Raw genomic sequence first — 22,811 nt, forward strand, 5'->3', positions numbered from 1 at the left:
ACACTCAAAAGAAAAGTAATTGTATTTCTCAAAATGATGTTGTAGGTTATTCCCCAAACACCTGAATAGTCTTTCCAACTTTCAATATATATTTTAAGCTTGGAGTAACTGACATTAACTCTAGCTGGTCATTAGCTAGTCAGGAGATGGGCAGCCCAAGGACATTTTTCGTAATAATAGTATTAAAATAGTATAAGTAAAAATAATTCAAGTTTAAATTTGTATTTTTCTCCTTGATACATTTGGGATGCCCCTATAGATGGATGGCACACCCAGCCTTTGCATGTACCACCTATGCAGAGGACTGGCTCTACCCCAAAATAACACATTTTTGGCTGTTCGCTTAGTAGGAGCTAATTCAGCCAGCTTCAGTAGCGGAGGCCCAATAAATGAAAGAATACTACAAGAGATTTCAGTACGATTTGGCGCTTTTAAACAACTTTTAACATGTGAAGCATAATTTGTAACTCACCAAGCCGGGCTCACCAAACTCATTGCTGAATTAAAACGGGTGTATTTTGCCTCTCTCTTTGCTGTTGGCTCTCCTCTCTCAGATAAACACAACAACAGCGCTGAGTACATTGTTAGTTGGTAGGTTATTGATTTAACCTGGCCACACTTACTAAGTTAATCAGGCAGTGCTTTCGTGTAAAGCTGCAACCATATGATTGCTGATCAACATTTACTGAAAAGCCAGGAGTAAATGTTCTCTAGAGGTCTTATACTTGAGGGTTAAAAGATCAAACTTAGGACTTTAACAAGTGTTAGCCTAATGACATTAGTCAACAAGCAAAAAAAAACCAGCGGAAACCTGCAATCAGGATATTAAGTTGAACATGCTTTGACACAAGTGATGTTTCAGTCTGGGCCACCAGTGGATGGCAGTAATATCAATTTAATGCAATTTAAGCAACATTAACAGTCTGTGACCTGCAGGCTGCATCTCTACAGCTACAGACCAGTGGGAAGCAGCTCAGATGTCGCTGACACATGTTTGTCTGTATTAAACTGCTGGACTATGTCTATTAAATGCAGTTTTATTGTCTGACTTTCTACAAACATGATACATATTAACACTTAAAGTGCACTGGAGGAATGCAGGAGTAACACATATTCTGCTTGACATGACCATCATGTTAAGATGAAACTAAGAAGCAATTTAGAAAAGGAACTTTGGTTCAAAAGCAGAGCTCACGCTCACTTGATACATCAATAAAGTTGAGGACTCTCATGCTGCCACAGAGCTTACAATTCCTCTTTTCATCCAACTGATGTCACTGTGAGCAAGGCAGTTTTGGTGATGTAACTATGAGCCTTTGAACTAGTCGGCGTCCCACAGAGGGACCTTTGAGGGGGGATCCACAAGGAGCAGTTGAACCGCTTCAAACTCTCAGACATTAATGAGTGCCATGTATCCCATACATCCTGTGAGCGGTGTCTATGATTCCTGGAGTCTAGTGTCATGATACAAGTGTTCTACAATGGAGTCTAGTATCCTGGAAATGAATCCATAAGTAGAAGATACAATGAGTCATTTTAGATTGTCCCAGACTTGGATAAAAGCTTCAAATTTATTAAAATAAATATGCAGTTTGACAGGCTTCTGAGGAGCCTCTCAATTATAATGATGCCCTTTTTCATTGTTCAAATGGATCTGATATTGTGAGAATTAGCTATCATCACTAAACACACACATACCAAAAACTAAGAAGCACAAAAACTCTCTGAACTGAGTGCAGATCAGTGTCTAAGCAGCCACCTTCAGTCATCCATTAGCCGGCTAGGAAATGGAATTTAAAAGATTCAGACCATGAAATGTGGCCCATAATGCCAGCTCTGATCTAAACCTGTACAGAATCTCAATGATGTGCCAACAGTTCTGTCACATTCAACTGATGAAACTTTGCCTGACACTCGCTCTCACTCAACTATTGTAACTTTACCCGAGCCATAATATTGTGTACCTGTTTGTTGCTGTTGAAGCCAGCTAAATGAGACACAGCTGTCTGATTAATGGAAAAGATTTAAAGCTGCAATTCAGATTTGAAAAGGACAAAATAAAAAGTATGAAAGCCATGCTATACACATGTTGTTACCCAAATAAAACAGGTTTATCATCTTAACGGTAGCCACGGTAACATATCTCAGACACATTTTAGAATCTCAACTTTTTCACTATTGTAGTTTGTTGTGTTTTGCAGCTTGACTATGTTCATTGCAGAAATCAGCAGAAATTGGCTCTCTTCTCTCGGAGGGACACAACAACGGTGAGTACATTGTACGTTGGTAGGTTATTAATGTAACCTGGCCACACTTGCTAAGTTAATCAGTAAGATTTCCTCGTGACCTTGCTGGTATAAGTCATCCAGTGCTAAAGCAATGCCATCTGGCTGTCAGGAAGAATGAAATAGAACAGACAGCTACGACAGTAACTATGGTTCTATGAATTCGGGATGACTGCTAGAGTTGTCTGTCATATGGAATATGGGCGAAAAGATTCCAAAGGATCAGATTACGTGATGACATGAGGGTTTCGTACTGTAGTGTCATTGCATGGTCACAGGTGACTTTGTTGGTAAAATGACTGGACCTGCGCATATGCAAGGTGGAGATATCAAGTGCTAAAGCAACGCCATTTGGCGATCATCTAGAATTCATAGAACCGTAGTTACATACGTAACTCTCATTTTACTACAACAATGTACCTTCATACCGTACAGTTTAGTCAGTTCTGGATTGTACTCTTAACACATGGACTTTCCGGCCATTTAAGGCTGTACCAAAATTGACCATTTAAGTATTACAGTTATCTTAACACACTTCTGTATTCTTGTTTTGTTTTTTCTGCATTTATCGTATTTCGTTATGCTGCATATGTGTTGTCAAGTTGGTGAAGGTTTTTTCTTAATTTACCTGTGTTTGGTTTATTTGTATATGTTTTCTAGTAGGCAGCAGTGCACTGATTTCTCAGGGAAACCAACTATACGGAAAATATACATCTAATCAATTCATCAGGGATCCGTTTGATTGGCAAAATACAATTACTGCTTCAATCTTCACACATTCACCCTTGGGTTTTTTGTTCCACGCATATTAGAGCCTAAAAGAGAAGTGCAGGTTCAAGCAGCCAATCAGTGAGACAGACTAGCTCTAAATGGGAATGCAGGATGTGGGTACTCTAATATGCTGAAAACCAATGCATTCAACCTGACTTACTACCTTTAGTTCAGGCTGAATCATTACAAACAGCACCCTAAACTATGAGAGATTTTACCTTTATGTGGATTAAAGGTATGCAATCAGTTCCCATGAGGGCTCATTATGTGCATGCTATGGTACATCTGTGCAAGTGCATGTCATTAGATGCATCTATTTTTGTGTGTGTAATTACATGTCATGGAGGTGTGTCTAAGTTTTTTTTTATAGTGGCATGCTTTCTGAAGCAGCCTGCCAGTATAAGGACCTGAAAAAGCCCTGTGAGTGTGCTCCTGAAACAAATGCTTGTTCTGACTGGACGGAGGGCCTATTAGGACTGATAGCCTGCAAAATCAGCATGTTGGAAGCAGATGGCTGGTGGTGCACGCAATCGTATCTCTTTCCAACACCAGGGTCTCATGGCAGATTCAACATAAGCTTAATTAATGATTTGATAACTGCAGAGGCGTTAAAAGGAGCATGGAGACCAGCGTGAATTCCAAATGTAAGAGCTGAACTGGCTGGTACAATGTGAAGGGATTTCTTACCACATGCTTTCCCACATGCTCTCTCCATCTCTCACACTTACTCAAATCGGCCCAGTGTGAGCTCTCCAGCATGCTGAGTGTAAGAAATAAGTTGCAGATCTAAGAACTAAACAAAGCAGATGTTTTTTGAAGGATGAGCTTTCTCACTACAGGGAGCAGTCGGTTGTTCTCAAATCCAGATGAAGTCCCCCATGTGTGAGATGTGCAAGTCAATTTGGATGATTTCAGAATTTAGTTTGGAGTTTGGTTAGTTGAGAGATTTTTTTTTGTATATGTGTCTTTCTTTTTTCTCACTGATTTGAAGTGGGCAGAGCTCAGTGGGCAAAATGTAATTCCAGGTATTTCCGTGCACCAATCAGATTTCAGTCAGGATCACTTTAGTCAAAGAAAACTTTATTACCATTTGCAAGAATATATATCTGCATCCAACTGCATATGAGGGAGGGAGAGCAGCAGCAAAGACCCCCCATAGGAACAGAACATAACTGTCATCAATGACAACGGAAGTGACTTTGATTGAGTCTGAAAAGGAGGAGCTGGGGTAGAGGCAGGTTGAAAGCGGTTTGCAGAGGAAGCAGTTAGGCTAAACCATCTTAAATAAAGAGCCCTGTCGGAGATATGCCCATTGGATTCATAAAGGGAAGTCAGCCGATCCATCAACTGATTGGGCTGCAAGGCCTTATCAATCAAACTACACCAACACAGTCTAACTGTTAACATTTAATTTCTGCTGATATAGTGATGAATATGTGATGTAATACAGAAATATATACAATTTTAAACCTCTTAAATTTGAACGATCCTTGAAGTAAAAGTACTTCACCAAAAACATAAACAAGATTAAAATCAGAAGATGTAGAAAATAAATCACTAACATGTTACAGTATACACAGTATGTGCAGTGTTAAACGGCAAACAAAACAACCCAAAAGTTGTTCAATAATGATGATGGTGATGATCATGATGATGATTCACTTCTGAATAGCCTTCCTGCTTCATATAAACCCCCCTAGAAAACAAAATCCTTCTTGGCATTTTGCACCACGGAAGAATAAAAGATCCTATTTCCCCCGGCAAGGCTGGAAGACAACATAGTAATGCACTGGTTTCTAAGGAAACAGAGCAGGTCAGGTATCAGAGGACAGAATGTGTGATCTCTGTGACTCTCAAGCCGAATATATTAACCCTTTGAAACATACCACATTACTTCCTTGCTCTGGTGAAAAGCAGCAAACAGCCACCTCTCAGCAAAATAAATAGTATCCTCTCGGAGTAAGATCAGGTACAAGTCTGGGAAGTCCAAGAGTAAAACCAAACACCATAGCAACAGCAGCAGCAGGAAGAGTTACCTTGTATTCCACGCAGTTGTTTTAGAGAGGTATTTGTTGAGAGTAAAAAACCTGGGACCGTGGGTTAGCATCCTTCGTTATCATGGTTTTGTTTAAAAAAACTTGAAGGTTTATTATAGACCTTTGAAACAGAAAATTCTTCATAACCATAAGAAACTCTAAATTGCTTAAAAATCCATTTCCACTCGGAAATCAGACAATGATGTTGGTGGTGGTGGTGAAAAGGTAAAGACAGTTAGAGAGATTAAGATCTTAATGATGGGAAGTTAAGCAGGACTTGGAGAAGGATGATGGGAAGGGTCGCGTCCATTCACACTTAAACGACAACTGACGGAAAAACAGTCTTTTATTTAAAGTTTTACTGAGAGCCCATATTCAGCTGATAGAGTAGAGACCGGAGAGTGAGAGACTGAGAGATTTCTTCCTGAATGATCTTCACTAAGCTTTATTAATACATTAATCATGCTTTAGTTGCCAAAATGTAATAAAATAGGTGTTATGTTTCTTTTTAAAATTGCTATGATGCATGTGGTGTGTCTCTTTGTTCACACAAACTGCTCCAATAATTGAAAGATAATTACAGGGCATATGAGAGTAATTTCTCCCTCTGTTAGCCAGACAGTCATGGTGTCTGGCGCTTATGGTATATATCTTAGTGCATATGTATTCAAACCAGTGTAAATAAAAGATTTAATTTAGATAAAGACAAGAGCAAAAATTGTAGCAACAAACATTTGCAAATACAGTGGAGGGATGAGTTTTACTTTAACAGTAGTTGATGCCAGATCGTTACCATGAGACAACATCTTTAAAGTGCTTCAGCTATTGATTGAAGCAGTCTTTCTGTTAGGATTTAATCTAGTTATCCAGAACACAGAACAAAAAGGGAAGGAAAAGTGACAGTCCTGGGAATTTGATGTCCAGCTGGAATTTCAAAGCTTTTTTTTTCTTTTCTTCCTTTTTTATTGCCAGCTGGTCGTCTTGTCTAAAATAAGACAGTTCCAGTGGAGTTTAGCCAAGGACATCTATACGCTCTGAAGTTTCTATTGTCTGTAGTCAACTCTCCTGGTGACAAAAAAACTGAGAAAAACACCTGTGTGATTGAGTGACCTTGGGTTTGTTTGTTGCTGTCAAACTCTGAAACAATATACTGGTGAATCTGGGGACTTTGATTCCTAAGACTCAAGTTTTTCAGCAACATTTAGCAACAGCCTATTTAAACTCCCTGGAGAACATCTACTGCTGTCAGATGTCCTGTCTGTCTTTTGTCTTTCAACTAAAAGGCTACACATGCTGTATATTGCTCAGCCAATTTGAAACACACTGGCTTCATTAGCAGCTATCATTTTTGACTAACTACATGTTTAATATGTCATCATCATTGTAGGCTCTGCATGGCATAAGCACCACCTTATATCCACTCAACTCCCCATCAGCCTTGGCCAGTTTCCATACGAAGGGTCACTTAGTTTCAGGTCACTGATAAACTTTCAGCCCACCTTCAGAGTAATTATGAACTCATTGTTGTGAGCAGCTTAATGTCACAAAGTCATAAATCATTTCTGTCTGTTGCACTAAGCCTGATCAAACAGAATGAAAACTATTCAGTGCAGAGGATTTTCCTCTATAAATCCAGTGATTAAAAAGGCTTGAAAGAATAATGAACTGAAGAAAAGTCTAAAGAGCTGATTTGGTCATACTGGAGACTGTGTGGGTGGAAGAGCAGCCTGTCAGAAAAAGAGACTGCCTCATAACTGATTTTACCCATAGATTGAAAGTCCATCAACATTTATGTGTCTGTAAGAAACACACTGAACCTCCACCGCCTCATTTTAAGTAGCTTAAGACATAATATCATCCTCAACTTCACAGAGAGTCCCTGCAGCATTAGTCCTCAAGCTAAAACATACTTTTACATTTCTTTGGTAGATCAATGGGTCATTAACTCATTTCTGCCTACTCCTGTCAGTTAAGAGCAAAGATGGAAATAAAGTGACTCTTTTATAGAGCCACAAATATTATAACTGATGAAAATATTATTGCAATTTAAATCTTATTCTTAGGATTAAAGTAAATGCAATAATGTTTATTTTGCACAAACAGGTCAGCACTCAAATGTGCGCAAGTGTGCTTTAAAGTGTGCTTGGATTCTTTTGTCCTTCTAAGAACAAATCCCAAATAGGAAAACATTGATGAGTGTCAGAATCTTTGTGAAATCTTCACAAGTTGGTTTTAAGAAGATATTTCTTCTTTACAACAGGTTGGTGAATCTGTCTTAAAAGGTGTTTTTAGCCAAAAAAAGAGCAGCCAAGCTGAGCTATTGACACTGAATGGTTATTTTCATATATCATGTTGTCTTTTTATATATTTATTAATTTAACATTTAAATTCTTCTGCAGCTGTGGTGGTGGTGATATAAAGTACAGAGAAATACTAACAGTACTACAACTGCTGCATTGCTTCACTGAAGCTTTCTGGTTGAGTGTCTCGTCCAAAAGTTTATCATAAGAAACCACCAACTAAATCATCAGTGTAGATAGGAAATGTGATTGAATGGACCTACTTTTATTTAGGGTTAAGTGAGCCTAACCAAACTCAAATGAAGACACAAACCATTTTATATCATGCTGAAACCATCACTTTCTATTTTGTACTACAGCATTTAACCATGATAACATTACAGATGACAACCGGCTTGTATTTCCCTAAAACAACCTGAAACTCTGTAACTTTCCTCGATGATTTGTGGTTTAAAATCCATTCTGAAAGAAAACACTCCTTTGGAAATCACAGCCTTCTCCTGTTGTCCTTGGTTCATCCCTCAAGGCTCTTCTTTGATTAAAAAGCTATCATCCATTTCACTAAAGTTGTCCTTGACTCAAGAAAATCTATACTAGAGGATTGTAGTGAATAATAGAGAAGGTAATTTAATCGACAAAGCTCTGGATTTGCCTTTCCTCTATTTTGTCTGGGAGAGCAAACATGTGACCTAACAAAATGACTTGATTTAGTTTTGAACCAAATCACAACACTAAAGCAAACCCAATGTACAATTTTTTTCTGATTCATTTCTTGACTTACATTAAAGCTAACTTATTGCTGAGCTTATTGTTTACTGTTGAGACTTTGTTGAATACAGCTGTGTTTGGTAGGGGATTATCGCTCAACATATGTAAGGGGTACAATTTGTTCTTTGTATGTCAGTGTAGTTCATCTGACTGATACTGTTTCCTATAAAAGCAGTTTCACTACTTAGTTCTAAGAGTTTTTAACCCTGCTTTTCCACTTGCGGTTTTTGGAGCTCCTAGACAAAAGCCCCAGATCAGAGGTTTTTGAGCGCTATTTGTGAGCTGTTCAAAGGCGTGAGCCAACACATGCATCACAGACACATAGCAGATATCTGGCATGCTAAATTAAATATTGTGGAGTCTGACGAGAAGCTACAGCCAATGAGAGTGTGACCTAGTGAAGGTGTCGCCTGTAACAATAGAAGCTTTATGTATTAGTGGGATTTGCTGTTGTTGTTGTGGTTTCCTTTTATGAATAAACATAACACATAACCCAGTGACTGATAAGGGAAAGACATGTGGAAACAGACTACTATGTTAACATGCATTCCAACTACAACAGCAACAAAAACAAGCATGACTACACCCATGTCACTTCTTGCTTGTGTTTTGGGACAAAACATAGTTTGGAAAACTCTCTGGGATTCCTCCTGATGAAAGATCTTCTTAACAACTGACGTGACAAAATGTCAATGTGGTCTCCTAGATGTAAGTCCTGTGTTTGTAGACTATCCTGCTCTTTATACTACGTCAGTTGCTCTGACAGTCTACTAATGACGCAGGTGGGTTTACATTGGAGTTAGTTGGAAGCATAGTGTGTCTGTTTCAGACGGCGATGGGCACCGACCAACTGTTGTTATTTTACGAGTTGGGAATGTGAATGGGTTGAACACACATGCACACAAACCATAGCTCATGTGAAGAAATTGTGGCTACATGTTTATAAATTTCTAACGGTAATGCCAGTGTCTCACTCTTTCAGCCCTGAATGTTCGAGCCAATTGCGGAAACATGTCAGGGATTTCAGTGTCGATCAACAAAATGGCCTTTCTGGACCGCTCTCATTAACTCAGTGAGACACCCATTGGCTGTCACTCACCACACCAGAATATCAGAGAAAATTGGCACCTTTGCCCCCGATGCAGAGAGAATTTAAATTAGGTGATCAAACATTAAGAGACCAGACACTAAGGTGGAGCAGAAGTTTACGATTCACTTCTTGTTCTCAACGTGCATGCTCAATTCCCGAGGCTGAACACTTTCTCAAGATGAAAAAAAGCAGATATTTTCTTTAATTGGAGGTAGTGGTAGCATGATTCGCACAAAAGATCCCTCTCTGTTTCACCTTTGTTGCCTGATTATACCTCTTCTCAGGACTGTGGTGTGTTCAAAGTTAAAATGAACCTACATTATTCACACTTCATAAATAAGGCAGTTTCAAAGTGCATGACAAACATTTTAACTTAAAAAACAATTGAAAACAAATGTTAAAAGGTTCAATAAAGGGAAATGTGAACTGTCATTGACATCTTGATATCCTATATTCCATTTTTTTGCACCTGTTAGGGTGGGAGAACTTACTCAGTTATCATCTTTATTGGTCATATAGCTCATAAGGAGTAACTGTGTTGGTGTGTGGGACTTTAAAAATGGGTTTTCTATGACGTTATTTTTTATTCTTGTGTGAATTGTTTCCCTTAATGTAGCAGATTTTCTTACCCAAACTAAATAATGTCATTCAGATACTTCAACACTTTCTTTATTTCCAAGAAAGGGTTTAAAACTGAGAGAAGCATAAAGCAGAAAAGTGTCTCCACTTGATCATCTTGATGATATTAACCAGAAAGTTTGGCACTGTTTTTTCCAGAGAACTGCAGCCCAGCAAGTTGAAAACGTTCATATTTTTGCTGCCACTCTGCAGTAAACATTTTATTGATCTTGCTACATCGGTAAACAGTGACCAGAGTTTATATTTAAAAACCCAGTCAACCTCAGAGTCTGATCATTTTACAGTTTTTTTCAGTTGCAGGTTATTTGAATCACATCTACACAGTGAGTCTAAGTAGACAAACAAACAATGGCTAAAACAAACAGATCTTGTCACATATATGAGGTAAAATGCAGTTTTTAACATAATGGTAAAGCTGATTTAACATGTTTACAACATTCACGTTTGGATTTAGAGATAAATGCCCTGTGCAGAAACATATAAAAAGATGCAGCACAGCCATAATCACCAGATATGTAGAGCTGCATTTAGGGTAATGAAAATCACAGTTGGAGGCAGAGTAAATGAACAAGTCAGACTCATGTTTAATCCAGTTGTCTGAGTCTAATAGACAATATGTTAAAGTTCTTTTGATCAAAGAACAGCACTCAGTTAACTTTTTTTTTCCTCTTTGGAGGTTTATTCATATGCTGTGCTCATGGTTGTTGTTTCAAGCTGTTTTAAATGGCTTCCATCATCTTCAGAGAGAAGTAGCTCAGCACTTTGGGCTGCAGTCACTCCAAACTACAGTATCTAAATAAAGATCTCAGTTTGTGGTTAAATAAATTCTCAATTATGACTGTGATTAGACTTTTAATGCAAAGCAAACATCAAAATTCTGAATACTCACTTAATAAATTAAAACACAAAACAAACAGGTGAAGTGGAAATCCACAGAATACTCTTGAAACTGAAATGTCTATGACACAATCTGATCTAATAAACTCCGTCGTTCTCCCCTCCCTACACTGTTTTGTCCTGAAAAGTTGAGAATAATACAATTTTTCAAAATGCAGATGGGCCCACAGAGGATAAGCCGCCAGAGCATACAGCTTAACCTCCCATCTGCCCATCAGAACCATCAGGTGAAACAATACCATTTCAAAATGTAAATGAGTTTGATGTTCCTAGGCCAAATATATTTAAATCACACAATAAAATAATCTTAGATACAAATATCGTTAACCTAAAGATCTAAATTAAATTTAAATTAGAACTAATATTAAGGTGCCTCATAATCTTCCCTGGTGTTTCATAAACTCTTAGCTGCTGAATGGTGCATAAATATTTTGAGCTAAATTAAAGGTATAAACGTCAAATGATTTTAATTGATAGACATCAATCAATGATATGAGTCACTGAATCTACTTGGTCACATGCAATACTTTTCATTTATTTGTTGTTCATTATTATTCATTGTACTATTCATTATATTCTTCATTCGTTCCATTCATTTTGTTTATTTTATCATTTATTATTTTATTTAAGTAGTTTTATTATGAAGTTAGTCTACTTAATAATTAATTTGTAAAGAACTTGATCATTTTATTGCTGTGAATGGGAAATAATTGGACCCTGTACATCTTGAGAAGAACTACGTAGCAACCCTGAGATTAAGATTTTATTGATTAATATGAAATTTTTAAGTTTTCCCTATTATTCCCAAATAATAGATGGCGTCCAAAATTGAATTTTATGTTAAATTATGTTGGTGGCTTATGGTGTAGCTGAGTACCATCATACTTTTATACTTATTTATGGGTTTATAAATCATAATTGAATTATTCATTATAGTTACATATCTTGATATCAATCAATTATTATTTATTAAATCTGCTACCAGAAACAACGCTACACAAGTTTTTGGTATTCAGCGTAATCTGTAGAATAATTATTCAAACATGTTTCATTGTATTATTCTTAACCTACTACTAAATCGGAGTCAGCCCTACCTTTTAAGCGGCATCAAAAAGGAAAGTCTTAAAGGCTACACTTAAATGTGGTGAGTGTGTCTGCCCCCCGGACAGAGGGGATCCAGTGAAGAGAAGCTAATACAGGAGTAATATGACTTCTTAGTTTTTTGGATAAGTACTGCAGGATTCTGGATCAATTGGAGAGATTTAAGAGACTTATTGGAGCAGCCTGATAATAAGGAATTGCAGTAATCTAGTCATAAAGTAACAAATGCATTAACACATTTTTCTGCATTGCTTTGAGACAGGATGTCCCTGATTTTTGTCCTTTCAATTTGTTTTATCTAGGAGTTAAAGGACATATCCTGATCAAAGATAACTCAGAGATTCTTTACGTGGGTGCTGGATGCCAGTGCAATGCCATTTAGAGAAACTATATCATCAGATAATTTGTTTCGAGGGTGTTCTTGGCCTAGTATAATAAATGCACTTCTTTCTGAGTTGAACATCAGGAAGTTGCAGGTCATCCATTTTTTATGTCCTTAAGGCATGCTTGAAGTTTAGCCAACTGTTTGGTTTTGTCTGGCTTGATCGGTATATCAAATTTGGTATCATCTGCATAACAATGAAAGTTTATGGAGTGTTTTCTGATAATATTGCCCAAAGGAAGCATATATAAGGTAAATAAAATGTGTCAAAGCACAGAACCTTGTGGAACCCGTGACTAACTTTGGTGTGCATGGAGGATTCAATGTTTACACATACAAACTGGCATCAATCCGATAAATAGCACTTAAACAAGCTTAGTGCGGTTCCTTAATGTAAATCAAATGCTGTAGTCTCTGTAATGGTGTCAAATGCAGCACCTAGGTCTAACAAGACAAGACAATATGTTTAAAGACTATCTCGCCAGACTAACCGAGATTCTTCCAAATTGGTGTAACGCCATATCCTTCAAGTTTTTTGCGATGTCTGCTTTAAATTGCGGGTTTGAGGGTTAAACCTAGGGGCCAACTTCCTTCAGACACACATAAAGTACAAAACTACAACCTGTGCATACAATAGTGCCTTGTCCTTAAATTTCCTGCTTATTCGGTTTCTTTTAAGCACTTAAACATACTTAATGTTTCAATATGTGTTGAGACTAACTTTATTTTAACTTGTTAGGCTTTAATATGTATCTTTTAATTTCCTGGCACACCAGGACACGGCTTGTTGGCCAGACTTACCGTATGCAGTTGTTTTGCAGCAGAGATTAAACATAACGAAGGTGTAACAACAACAACAACACAAAGCCCCATCCAACATTGATGCTGCATTGTACATCTAAAAGCAGCCCTGTTGCCATAAGGAGGAAGCACTGTGAAGTAAGAAAGTAAGCCGTAGCTGGCATGAACTAAAGGCCTGTCTATTCTCTGCTCGTCTCCTCAATGTAATGTACCCACCTGGTGGACTTACCTGCATGTCAACACATTCAACACATCTGGCTATTGACATTTCCCACTGGGTTAAGAGCAGCGAGGTGTGAGCGCCACATTAATCACTGTAGAGGATGTAATCATCATGCAAAGCTGAATGCAAGAATCTGATTTTCCTGGGGTGACTACAGACCACACACACAGATTCATCAAACTATCTATATATGTCTGCTCCTTTATTATTCATGCTCTTCATATCCCCCCATCCATTGTTGGCCTGCACTGTATATTATGAAGCTGTTTAATGAAACATAAATGGATGTGGTGGGATTACAATAACATGCCTCTCTGACTTTGCCTCAGACAGTGAATCCTGATGGGTTGAGGGCTGAGCTGCTGCAGCTGAATAGGTGGAAATAACTTATTACTAATATAACACAATATCTGTCAGAGATCTCCAAAAGCCTCTTTAGCACTGAAGATATTAAGATGTGAATCATTCATTTCCCCCCAATATAAAAACCTAATTGAGACTCCTTTAGGACTTCCATTATTCATGTTCCTGCAAGCTGTGGTCAGTTTCCAGACAGGCTGGGAATCCAAAGATCTGTGTAATTACAGTATGAGAAATGGCCAAACGATGCATCAGACGGAAGAGATTTTCTTTCCAAGGTTCTGCGTTTTATTTTGCTCTTTCATTCTTTAGCCTCCCCTCCATGCCAGGTACCTCATAGATCACACAGCTACCGTATTGTTCTCATATTACACAGCTTTACCTTCAATGGTTTTCATTTTCAGAATAACAATGGACTTGTGGCTAGGTTTTAGTTTCCATTGCACTGAGTAGAGGTAAGAATAAAGTGAGTTCATTATCTCCCATGCAGGCAGTGGGTTTAGCAGATGTTAGTCTACTCTTATCAGTAGGAGGAACAGAGAGCTGTAGGGCTTTAGGGCGAGTAGGGGAGCAAATTCTAGGGCAGCAAAAATGTGATCCTCCTCCTCCTTTAATGACTTCTCTGAAGTCAGTGATCCAGGATAAGGAATGACACAGTTTTCCTAGTGCAAATTTTTAGGGAAAATAAGACAGCAGGGTGTGTACACTGCATCAAAACAATAAAAAGTTTCTTGACTTTTTTCCTCCTCGAACTGATGGTCCATTCATCATAATCTGTTACCTTCTGCATAAAGGCACAGATAGAGGGAAATATTGTCAACGTCATCCAAAAAACTGTCCAGAGTTTCACCGTCTTTTTGATGAATGAGCCAATTTGATGGTCTGCTTGCGTATCAGTTTCTCTCTGGCTGCTGTCTGTCTATGTTTTTACATGCATGTCTCTATTTTGTTGCTCTGTTCCGTCATCCTGCATACTGTCTTGGTGGTTTCCTGCCTGCCTTGTGCTCTGTTTGTTGATCCCGTGTATGTCTGCCAATGAGTCTGTCTTTGCTCCCAGAAGAATAGGATCCCATGTCAAAGGAAATCACTTTGACAGGTAGACAGCTTTGAAATCCTCCTAGCAACCCTCCTTTTTCTCCATACTGCTGACCTTTCACATCTACAGTATCAGCACTTATTCTGTCAGAACAGCATTTTTTCGCTGTATCCTGTTTGGTCTTGTGTATCAAAGAAGAGACAGAGGGAAGACAAAGGCTACAAAGACACTGCTTAAGCCCTTAAACAGGATTCATGGCTGCTGTTGGAGAAGTAGACCTGAGAGAGACGAGCCACCAAATGGAGGGGCGTCAGGGGCAGGTTCCTGCTGAACAGCCATTTTCTGGATGAATTCATTTAATCTGAGGGTCTTATTTCTTTCATGTCCCAAATCCTCGGCACTCTAATGAGAAGTGTCACACCTGTTCTACACCTGTCTGACTCGTCAGAACACCTGTCATTCAGCAGTTTTTGAAAAAAAAGAAGATAAAAAAGTATCAGGGAAAAATCTACAAATAGGCCCCCTCCACAATCTTTCCACTGGAAATTGCAAAAGCTATGTCCTGTACCTACTTTTTAACAGAAGGCAATTCATGATGATTCATGGTTTACTGTGTTACTGTCCATTAACAAGAGTCAGTTGTCTGTGTTTATTACTGGCCACCCAACTTGGCTTTTTTTTTTTACATTTAAAGTGTTGTGAGAGTTAAAAACTAAAAGGAATAATACTTTAAATATTTTCAAAAGGTAGTTAACCCTTTGTTAATAAATACAGACACAAAATACCATGCAATAAATTTGTATATTTACGTATGTAATATAATAATTATACTATATTATATTACATTACATTACATTACATTGTATTATAAGTCTTTCTGGGTTTCACCGGCTCCAGGCAGACACAAAAGCCAGTCCTAAATGTTACAAAGAAAAATCCAGCAACCAGATGAGACTATTTCCGGATGGATTGTCAGTCCTGCTTCAATTGAATTGAATTGAATTGAATTGAATTGAATTGAATTGAATGAATCAATGAATTGAACTGAATTGAATTTAATTGAATTGAACTCCTCTGGTGCCTCTTAACAGGAACACATTGGCTGGTTACTCCATATCCTTGTGGAAAGCCACTGGATTACTGTACACAGCCTGCCTGTACTTGTAGAGAGATAGCTTTAGAACATTCTTAGGATCGAAACACTAAACAGTGCATGTTATAGATTACAGTCCCAGTGGTAATTTTGGTATGAAAATGTTGGTGGAGCCACACAATATTCATACAAGACAATTTGATGATGCAGTCCAAACATATTATAGTTATATCGCATTGAACCAAACTCTCACAACAAGCACGCAAGTGACAGATGCGATTGCTATGACCCGTATCACCAACAGCAGTAATGTCAAAATTGCCATCTAAAATCATACAACGAAGATCTGACGACATATCTTACCATACCAACATTTAGGACCACCAAAGTACAATGTTAAAGGTCTCTCAACATCAAATATGACCAGCAATAAAAGGTGCATTTGTCATCTGTTTAGCAACCTCATCCTTGTAAACAATTTACATGCAATCGAATGCAAAAGTTTGTTTTGAATAATGGCTGAAGTGCCCTGGAAATAGAGTGCAGAATCGAAATGGTTCCTTAGCCTGGACTCCTCCCTCACACATATTTGCAAATATACATCTAATAATGGCAGGGCTTAACTAACCGCAAGGCAATTTCACACTTTCTACAAAGTTTTATTCAGGTTATAATTCTGCAAAAAACAGATCCTTTTTTCTTCAGTCTGACTGCTGTATTGTTCAATGCCACATCTGTATGCACCATCAAGCTGAGAGGCAATGTTCGTTGCTCCCAATAAGGCCTGTCTTTAAGGCGTTATCAACATGCGATGCACAACCCTCTTGTTTTACCAGCCTTTCTGAAAGATGTTTCAAGTCTTTAAATCCACTTGCTGTCCAGACAGTTTCCCCTCCAGTCCCAAATGTTTAATTTCCATTTTTTGCTCGAGGAGTAAAGTACTAAATGGTACTGTAGTTAACTTTAAGACATGAGTCATCGCTACTGTTCTAACTATAATGTATATATCAGTCCCTCTTTAGCTAGCTAGCAAGACATGTACAACCTTTTACTATTAAAATCAACCGATGGGATGCTTATAGGGGCCCTGGCTATCAGGCCCAACTCACATTCTGAAAGTTCAGGTTAAATGCGTGCACACATGTGCATGTGGTTAGTCAGTACAGAGCTACAAATGCAGAAGGGCCCGTTCTGCCGTGCCCACCCAAGCGGAAATGGGCAAGCAGCTTCAGGCACAAAAAGCAATATGAAGTGATGATGAAAAATTGCAAAAACAGCATGAAGTAGACAAAGTTGAGTTTACCATAATTGTATTTGACCTAGAAAAAAAGCTTATAACTTCTTCTGTATAACAGCGCTGTCTACTGTAGCCGTGCCCTACGGTCCATAATGCAAAAATGCCACTGAACAGTCCTAAAGAACATTCACATTACCAATAGTCCTTCGTGACCAACCAAGATCTCTTACTGCCCCCCCATTCAAAGCAGTCTAAAACCCGGCCTGAGCACAACCTTAACAGCAATCCTCTGTGCAAAGACATGCTCTGCAACAAGATTATAATTATGGTATCTGCATTCAGTCCCTTTACTTTATTTCTCCGTTGGTCAAGAGGATAGTCAGCAGAGATCTCAAAGTATTAATTATAAACCCTGTAACAAAACAATCTTATGAAAACCTGTCAATCTGATTCAATACCTGATTCATGCAAAATCCATATTTTAGTCATATTCATGTTGAGAGGCATTTTCAGTATTGTTGACCACACTCAGGGGCTGCAGCTCAGGGATAAGCCAGAGAGTCCACATGATTATCATGCTGTTTCTGTGATTCTGTAGTGTTTAGGGATATTTTGTGCATTGCGTAAACACAGGGCTGCACGGTGTTGCCTCACAGCAAGAGGGGCCCGGGTTCAATTCCCGGGCTGGACAACCTGCTGTGTGGAGTTTGCATGTTCTCCCCGTGTCAGCGTGGGTTCTCTCCGGGTTCTCCGGCTTCCTCCCACAGTCCAAAGACATGCAGCTTAGGTGCATTGAAGACTCTAAATTGCCCGTAGGTGTGGATGTGAGTGTGAATGGTTGTTTGTCTCTATATGTCAGCCCTGCGACAGACTGGCGAACTGTCCAGGGTGTACCCTGCCTTCGCCCATTGACAGCTGAGACCCCTGTGACCCTTAACTGGATAAGCAGGTTACGGAAAATGGATGGATGGATGGATGGGTAAACACAGTCTGCCATCTCGCTTCCTTACATTGCAGCCTTGACCTACCACTTTATAACGTGTTTGCCAAAGCAACAATCTTATGAATTCAAATTCAATATTGGTTTTAGAAAAAACAGCATCTGGTACATCTCCATTATGTATTACTCTAAACTATGGTGCATGTGTCGAATGGTGATCTTCGTCCAGCCAGCAAAACTCTTCCTCTAAAACTCCCTCTGATGAGATCAAACTTCCTTTTCGTAAAGCACCTCAAGGCATCCCAATCGCCCTGCGTGCCTGCATGTGCTTTCCTGGCTTCTGGCTAAAAATATGATGAAATATACAGTGAATGCAATTACAAGGAAGTCAAAGGGCTGGTGCTAGAAAATGCAACATAAAATTATGTGGGTTAAAGGAAGTGCAGAGAATGTGAGAGGCTGCAGGTTTGAATGACAGGCAAGTCATTTCAATTTTATATGGACAGATTTCCATATAAATGTATATAGATGATATAGATTTCTGTTTTTTTCCTTATTAGTCATGGCCTTGTTGGGAGATGTCTACCAATGATCATGCTTTCTTATTATAAGCAAGCTAAGTGTATTTTCCTGGACCACTTAAAAATCACACGTTTATATTAATTAATAATTACTTCTACTTGAATTGTTGTTATTATTATTATTTTATTACGATACGATTTTATACGATATGGGGATTCTTGTAGATGTACAGTATTTGTGTATTAATGTATAGATTGATATGTATCTCATGTTATTACTACTTTATCTCATTTGACACCCCTCAGTTACGGTTGATCCCATAATAAATGGAACAACAACAAGACAGAGAGTCATTCAATTCAATGTATAACATGTAATAAGGAAATGTGTTTAATGGAAATTGTACGGTTTATGTATTTATCATGTGCTATTTATGTTTAAAATAATTGTTGAAAATGGTCTAGTTACATTTATAGATGCTTTTACTTTCAAAATTTGCAAAGGAAGTAACAAACTCTATCAGAATCTTTTTGTTTTGTCATAAGCTTAAAAAATATGTAGATGTGAGGTGTCAGGTGCAGAAATCCATTTGGTTTTTTTTCTGTTAAAACTGCAACACATTAGCGAGTCCATTGTTCAAGTTTGTTATAAGTAATAGAACTATTAATTAACACAATAGCTAAAACTGATACGGTTGTTGTATTTTTAAGTCTAAATACATGTGTGTATACTGAAATACCAATCGCTAGTGCACATGTGTCGGATTTAGACTTATTTTTCAGCTGTTTCCTTTTCTTCCTTGGAAGACAGTTCTTCAGCTTGCAGTGATGCTCATTGTCTTCATGTTCCTCTAACAAACCCTATTTTTACCCTTTCACACTCACATGGTTAAGAAGACTCCTGTCAGAGGAGAGACACTGGCATTGTGTTCAAAAGCAACGGCTGCAGGCGAGATCTGGGAGCTCTGACAGGAGCTGTGAGGAAAAGCTGAAGGAGAGGAAGAGAAAAGCTTGTATTTCCTCTCTCCTCAGTCCCAGCTGCTCCATGCACTATAAAGACAAAAGAAACAAACAGGACCCTACAGAAACGGGTCAGTAGGAGCAGTCATTTAATTTCTGTCTCTGCCACACCAGTGAGCGTGGTCAGAGAAGTTATTCTGATGGATGGGAAGATATTATTGGATGAAAGTGAACCTGTGCTGTTGAATCTCTTGTGTTAAGTGTGCTGTTTTTCTACGAATGCAAATGAAGTTATTTTACTGTTAACATATGAGCTTTATATGAATGATGATAACTCAATATTTGTATGTTACTACAAATTTCTCTCAGCTTAAAATGTTTGAGCGTGTCTGTCAATAGTTTTTAATTCAATTCAGAGTTTATTCTGTGTTGCAAGATGTTAACGTAAAATTCTGGTTTCAGTGTGGTGAATCATTTGTGTGACTTGTTTGTCACTCGGTGACTTGAGTCGTTAGTCAGTAGAGTTAACGTCAACCACGCTCTTTTCCTAAACCTATTAGTGGTTTATTGCATAAACCGAACTTCCTGTAAAGATGGAAGTTTATTTTGAAAAGAAACTATGGATGTAATGAGTGGAAACTGACAAGCTGTTCCTGAATGGTCCGAAACGGACACTAGAGGGTCATAGCGTCATAATTTGGGACACTGACCAATCATTGGTATTTGACTGGGAATTAGAATCAGTTGATAGGTCGAGTGATATACAGATCAGATGGATATGGTGTGGCCGTAAAGTCCAACTGAAATTGGACAAAAAAAATGTAACAACAGGAATGAGCAGGTGATTGATATGTGTGTCCTAAAGTTTTTCCAGGGTTGTTTTCTTATTTATCATATATTTTCACCTCCTGTAGTGGAGAATAATGTGTATCTCACCCTTAACAAGTCCAAGGACCCCAGGTGGAGCAGACCAACCTCTAATTACTCCCTAGGAGGGATGGAACCAAACTCCTGTGTGTGTGTGTGTGTGTGTGTGTGTGTGTGTGTGTGTGTGTGTGTGTGTGTGTGTGTGTGTGTGTGTGTGTGTGTGTGTGTGTGTGTGTGTGTGTGTGTGTGTGTGTGTGTGCTAGAGTGTAGGGAGTATGTTTTCTCTTTCTCCCTGAAAACTATAAATGCTTTCTAACTTTCCAAAACGGGCTGTATGTCCCACAGTAAAGACAGTGGACACTGTTCTCTCTTGCACAAAGGTGAAAACAGTAGTGGAATTTACATTTGGAAGTATATTTACCCAATTTCTATTGTATGCTACTTTATACTTATACTGTACTACATTTTCAAAGCCAGTGTTGTTCTTCAGTTAGCCTACAAGTTACCTTGCGGATTCAGATATTTGATACAAAGTATAAATCAATTAATACATTATGATGTATGATTGTGGATTCAGCTACCTGGCAGCATGAAAAGTAGTTGAAATCAGCACCACCTTAACTGACTACAACGACATTAGTGCATCATGTACCCAAAGATGGCCCATAAAGAAAGTTCTGGAACGATTAAGGAGAATGGACAAAAGGGACAAATGGAACAACTGTGATATCTTAATGCTGAGAGTTACTCTGACTGACCACGCCGCTTGATCCAGCCATGCCTATGACTTTACAAAGGGATGACATCATGCACATAAAAAGTAGATTTTTTTAGGCTCATGAAAGTATAAATTGCACAATAATACAAAGAGTGATAACTGTTCAAGTTTGCAGTTGTAGGTGCCGTTTTAAAGATAAGGTTTTATGGGGAAAATGCTTTTTTTGTGCAGGGGATTTTTATACATTTGTTGCATTACAGAATTTGAAACAACAATCTTTGTGAACAACAGCATGGAGCAATGACGTCTGAGAATCTCAGTGAGAAACTACTGTTTGTTAATAATTAGTTACATTAAGTACGCCATAACTAATCAGAAGGTAGGCCTACAAACTACTAATTTGTGCACAAGTCAGTTATTAAACAATTAAAAATCACACAGTAACAATCAAAGAAAAGAATGTAAAAAAAAAAAATCTGTGGGAGACTAAGTTTTTGGGCCATATGCGGTTGCAGAAATTGAAGGACACAATTTTGAATCAACCAGCCGATGGCGCGGAAGAAAACGCACTGGCCGAGGATGCGGCGAAGAACGCAGAAACGTACGCGGAATTGATCCAATTCCTTGATGACAAAAGTTTGTCTCTGGTCATGCGAGAGGCAGCGGATGACGGACGTGCAGCTCTCAGGATTTTACGCGACTATTATGCAGGCAAGGGTAAGCCCCGCATTGTATGCCTGTATACAGAACTGACTTCCTTGCAAAAGATGAGTTTTGAGAGTGTGACTGATTATGTCATACGCGCCGAGACTTCAATCACAGCACTGCGTAATGCTGGAGAGGTTTTAAGCGATGGATTATTGGTTGCAATGATTTTGAAGGGGCTGCCAGAATCATTTAAGCCTTTTTCCATTTTTATCACTCAAAGTGATGAGACTCTCTCTTTTGCCGAGTTCAAGACTAAGTTGCGCAGTTATGAGAGCACTGAAAGTATGCACACAGCTGCGGCTGACGACAATGTCATGGGGGCCCGTGCGCATCCAAGTCAGGGCTGCCCCATCAGGTGCAAGTGCGCGCAGAACTGAGAGCGGGGACATTGTGTGTTTCCGTTGTGGCCAGAGAGGTCACAAGGTAAGAGACTGTCAGCGTGGTCAACAGTGGTACAGCCAGGGCGAGAATACCGCACGGCGAGGAGGATGGCGACAGCGGCAGCAGGACAACGCTCGCGGAGTGTACGAGGAGACGGATGACAGCACCTTCGCGTTCAAGCTTGTGACCTTCAATTTCTGCAACCGCATATGGCCCAAAAACTTAGTCTCCCACAGTTCATAGTTCTTTTCGTCTCCGTCAAACACAAGACGATCTATAGTTGACCAACGAACCAGTGAACTTGTACGTTACGCTCATGGTCCTGGCACATCCAATCCGTGAGACATCCTAACAGCAAACTAATCTCAAATATAATGTGTCATTTGTATAACATCGCTCACAAACAAATGTCTCTCCGCCCCTGCCCTTCAAAAAGCTGTGCTGGAGACTCACGCCACAAACAAATGGATATCTCTGTGCACAAACGTCAAACGCTCCTGGGCCCATAACCTGTTAAACAGAGCTTGACTGCTAGATATACCTACGAAACGTTCTATCAACTTGGGAGGACAAATAACACAACTGCATTCAAGTTCTGAGAAAACACTCACTCGATTTATTTTGTGCAGGTGCATCAGCTTATATAGGCAGTCACATGACACACACACCTGAAATGAATCATCAAGAATTGGGAGCA

This window comes from Anoplopoma fimbria, chromosome 8 (genome assembly GCF_027596085.1).
Source record: "Anoplopoma fimbria isolate UVic2021 breed Golden Eagle Sablefish chromosome 8, Afim_UVic_2022, whole genome shotgun sequence".
Classification (NCBI taxonomy): Eukaryota; Metazoa; Chordata; class Actinopteri; order Perciformes; family Anoplopomatidae; genus Anoplopoma; species Anoplopoma fimbria.